Consider the following 5,369-nt stretch of genomic DNA (forward strand, 5'->3'; position numbering starts at 1 on the left):
TTAATATATTTCTTATGTAAATACCGCGTATTTGTTGTTTTTATTCTCTCAATAACTATCCTCTTCCCACTTCAGGTAATTTTGCAAGTATGCTGCACCTGGTACAGGAAGCAGTCAAAAGAATCATGAATATTCCATGGATTGCCAAAAGAACAAAGTCTCTCTTGGACGAGATGCAACAGGGTGTAACAGAGCCAAGGATGATGAAACGTTGTCTCACATCTTACAGGCATGTTGTCAGGAGGGGCCAGTCTTTGGAAAAAGACATGATGCTGGGAAAGGTGGAGTGAGAGAGAAAGAGAGACCCAAAGAAGATGGACTGGCACAATGACTATAACAACGGACTCGAGAGAGCAGAGATGGTAATAACCACAGAATACGGCAAGGCTCAGATCTGTCTTTCATAGTAGGGGAAAATGTAGAATGTATACGACATACACATGCATATATGCATTTAAACACTGAATATATACGTGTGTCTATATACACTTAAGCACTGGATCAAACTGTCACAAAAATTTATATATATTAGACAAAAGCAGCAAGTTGTAGATTTATGACATGAAGTACAATGCTGTCAGAGACAGAATAACATCCATTCACATACAAGGCACATTCATTATTGTATTATTTACCTTCATGAATCAACTACTCAAGACAGAGATGAAGTAAGATTTAGTATTTTTTTTTAGATTTATTGATTTTAAAAGGGATTGGGAGTTCCTTTAAAAAAAGAAAAAATGTAACTGAGGATCAACAAGATATGGGTAAACAACCCAATCATAAAATCATAAAACTGGATATGTACAAACATTTCACCTCAGTAACAATAGCAAAGTTGAACAGAATAGCAAACAACAAATGCTGGCGAGGCTGCAGATAAACTGGAACTCTTATTCACTGTTGCTGGGAGTGTAAAATGGTGGAACCACACTGGAAGGCACTATGGTGCTTTCTCAGAATGTTGGAAATAGAAATACCATTTGACTCAGCAATTCCACAACCAGGAATATACCCTAAAGAAACCAGAGCTTCCACTCAAACAGATATACGCACACTATTCAAAGTAGCAAAGAGATAGAAACAACTCAAGTGCCCATCAACACATGAATGGTTACAGAAGCTTTGGTATTCTCACACAATTGAATACTATGCAACATTGAAAAACAAGGAACTCATAAAACATTATACAAAATAGGTGATCCTAGAGGACACTGTGCTGAGTGAAATATTTCAGTCATTAAAGGACAAACACTGCATAATGCCACTGTGATAAAACAGGACTGAAGGGGTTTGGGGGAAAACTAAGGAGATAAATGATGTATACTTCATCAAAACAGATGAGGGAAAGAACTGTTTAAAAGAACATATGATTAGGTGTTATTTGTTTGACAACTATACATAACAAGAGCTACAAAGTAAAGTGGACTAAGGTCAGGGGGAGAAAATTGTGTAATAATGAAATACTCTTTTTAAAGAGAAAAGCTAACTGGTGTGGGGTAAGGAGAAAACTGTCTAACAGTGAATGAATGGAAATCCAAGTTTTCTGTAAACTTTGGTTAAAATCTAGGGGAGCTCTGGTGGACTAGTGGAAAGGAGCTGCAACTACAATCCCAGAGGCGCATGGTTCGAATCCACCAGATGCTCTGCCGGGGGAAGGAGGAAAAATCTCCTCCTGTACCAGTCAGATCTGATTTGACGATACACTCATACAAAAATAATAAAATTTTACAAAATCTCAATTAAAAATATTTGAGGATTTTTACTAAATTCTACACTCTAAAATTAATAGTATCAAAATGCATGAAAAAGAACTTGGGGCTGGAGTACAGCAATTGGATTAAAGAAATATTGCTGCTGTTGTGAAACTGACCTAGAACTAACCCTCCAGGGTGTTTTCAGAGGCAGTAGTAAATAGCAATGGAGGAGAAGACCATCTTTCTCCATAGTAGATGGTGCATGTCTTTGGAATGGCAGAATGGAGTTCCCTAAAGATTTAGTTAGTTGGAAAAGAGAATTGGCGAAAGAAACGAGGCCAGACATTGTATGATAAAATTGTCAGCAACCATGGATCTGTTCCAGTCAAGTAACTAGGTATCTGTTCTAAAAAATTCATAGTGTGGTCTGGACTGGTCTCCTGCCTGGAACACTAGACTAAGGAGCCCCCTGGCCCTCTCTCTAGAGTCCTCGGCCCATCTCCTTAGAGGCCTTGACCCCTCCACCTGGTCTTGCCACCTGGACTCCCAAAACGGCCGCCTGGAAGACCCGGCCCCACCGCTCAGATGTTCTCCCCAGCTACCTGGACACCCCCAGCCACTCCACGTAGAGGACCTTTGCCATGCTGCCTGGACAAACCACTGCTTGGAGGACGACCTGATGTCACTCCTCTGAACTGAGCCAGGGACAGCAATATCACAAGTGATCCCATTTCCTCTCCCGTTCTAGAGCTTGAGCTGCCTTAGCCCTGGGCACCTTGGACCAGGGCACCTTGGACCCGCCTAGCCTAGCTTCAGCAGTTGCCTGACAGAGAAGGCTGCTAATTCAGAGGCCATGAATTTCCTCAACTAAAGCAAGTCTTCCCTTGGGTCAAAAGATCAGAGAGAAATTCAGGCTGGGTAGCTAACCTTATGCCCTCTGGAGTAGTGACTTCCTCAGCCAGTGTTTTCAGACCAAAATCCTGCTAAGGCCTCAGAAATGAAAAACGGTACCACAATTGTCATGGAAGAAGCAGACAACCTCACACTGTACACAAAACCAAAACAAGATATGATTCTTAAAAACTGACACAGAAACAATGGATTTCCTGAAGTCAGAAAGTTCCATAAGACACAAAATTCAAAAGAACAATGATTGAATATTTTCAGTGGGTAAAAGATGAACTCTAAGAATTACAGGACTCTGCAAGCAAAAACCAAGAGAAACTTAAAGAACAACCCAAGACAATGGAAAAAAAAGGGGGCATTAGAGGCTCTGGAAAAACAAGAAACCACAATCCAGAATATGAGGACCAATGTTTCAGATGCTATCAACATGCTGGAGGGATATATGAACAAAGTGGAAGAAATGGGACACAGAATCAGCAAAATAGAAGAGAGAATTGCCACCATACTCTGCTAAAAAACAGAATGAAAAAGGAAGGAGAAAGCCTAAGAATAATTGGGACATTATCAAGACACCGAGAAAATTGTGGGGAAATAACTGGAAGAAAAATTTCCAAGTATAATAAAGAATGAGAGATTATATATGCAAGAATCTGAGCGATAGAATAGACCCCAAAAGAAAAACACCAAGGCATAGCATAGCCAAATTTGCCAGAACCAAACATAAGGAGAGATTACGGAAAGTAGCTAGGAAGAAACAAAGAGTAACTTATAAGGGAAAGCAAATAAGATTAGGTGCAGCTTTCTCAGCAGAAACTATGCAAGTAAGAAGACAATGGAATGACATCAAACACTCCAAGAATACAACAGTCAACCAAGATTACGGTACCTAGCAAAATTATCCATCAAATATGAAGGAGAGATCAAGATAATATCAGACAAAGAGAACCTAAGGGAATCTGTAAAAGCAAGACCTGTGTTGCAGGAAACACTGAGAGATGTCCTAGTTACAGAGGTGTCACAGAAAGCAGGATGAATCAAAGTAACTAGCAACAACACCAAAAAGAAAATGACAACAAAAAAAAACCATTGCTTCTCAATAATTACACTGACTGTGAATGGTTTAAATGCACCACTGAAGAGAAAAAGAGTAGCAGAGTGGATAAAAAAAATCAAATCCCATCAATATGATGTCTACAAGAGACAGACCTATAAAATGTAGATAAAGAAAGACTAAAAATAAAAGGGTGGAAAAAATAGATCAAGCTAAGGGCAACCAGAAAAAAAACAGGAGTATAAATATGAATATTTTATAAAATAGATTTTAATGCAAAAAGCATCACAAAGGATAAGGAAGATCACTCTTAATGCTTAAAGGATAAATAGAACAGGAAGACATAACAATAATAAATATCTATGTACTACTAATAATAGAGCTGCAAAATACACAATGCAAACATTAACACTACTGTAAAAAAAAAATAGATAACACCACTATAGTAGGAGACTTCAATATACCACTCTCAAGAAAGGATAGATCCATGAGAAAAAAACTCAATAAAGATACTGAATTAAACCACACAACAAACCAATTCAATCTTATAGATATATACAGGCTAATGCAAACACACAAACAACCCAAGTTATGACTTCTTTTCAATATTCACAGAATATTCTCTCAAAGAGATCACATTTTAAGTCATAATGTAGGCACCAGTAAAAAACACCAAAATAATGCAAAGTATCTTCTCAGAAAAATATGTAACAAAATTAGAAATTAATAAGAGGATAAGGGAATACATTTGGAATGTGAAGAACACCTTGCTTGATATGAGTGGGTAATATCAGAAGTAAAAAAATGACATTAAAACGTTTCTTGAAACAAATTACAACAAACACAAAACTTACCAACACCTCTGGGAAAAGAGCTAAAGCAGTAATTAGAGGAAAATTTATAGCAAAAAGGCAAGAAAAAGTTATAATTGACTCTCTAACACATTATCTCCAATGTTGAAAAAGAAAAGCAAGAAAACACAACACTCTCTATAAAAACTGAAATTATAAAAATTAAGGCAGAAAGAAATGAAATAGAGAAGAGAAAACAATTGAAACCATCAACAAAACCAAGAGTTAGTTTTTTAAAAATGTCAATGAAATGGAAAAACCACTAGCAAAACTAAAAAAGGAAAAGAAAAAAAGACACAAATAATCCAAATAAGAGATGAAAGGGGTAATGTCACAACAGACCAACTGAAACATAAAGGTTAGCAGAGGAATATTATGAGAATCTATACTCAAGCAAATATCAAAATCTGGAGAAACTTAACTACTTAGAAACTCACAAAATACCTAAAGTGACACAGACTGAAATGGAACACCTGAACAGAACCATTGTTGTTGTTGTTGTTATGTGCCGTCAAGTCACTTGCAACTCATAGCGACCCTATGTACAACAGCCCTAAACCGTGCTCTATCCCATGCCAATCTCATTGCCCCTGACACACCCAGCCTGATTACCTCAGTCACCGAATCAATCCACCTTATAGAAGGTCTTCCCCTCCTGCGCCGTCCCTCCACTCTACCCAGCATGATGTCCCTCTCTAAAGACCTGTATCTCCTTACAACATGGCCAAAGGATGTCAGGCAAAGCCCCAGAATCCTTGCCTCCAAGGAGCAGCCTGATTTAACCCTCTCTAGGATGAATCTGTTTGTTTTCCTGGCAGTCCATGGTACCTTCAATACTCTTCTCCAGCACCACAGCTCAAAGGC

Source organism: Elephantulus edwardii, unplaced genomic scaffold (assembly GCF_000299155.1).
Source record: "Elephantulus edwardii isolate Elephantulus edwardi_28Jun2011 unplaced genomic scaffold, EleEdw1.0 scaffold00562, whole genome shotgun sequence".
Taxonomy (NCBI): domain Eukaryota; kingdom Metazoa; phylum Chordata; class Mammalia; order Macroscelidea; family Macroscelididae; genus Elephantulus; species Elephantulus edwardii.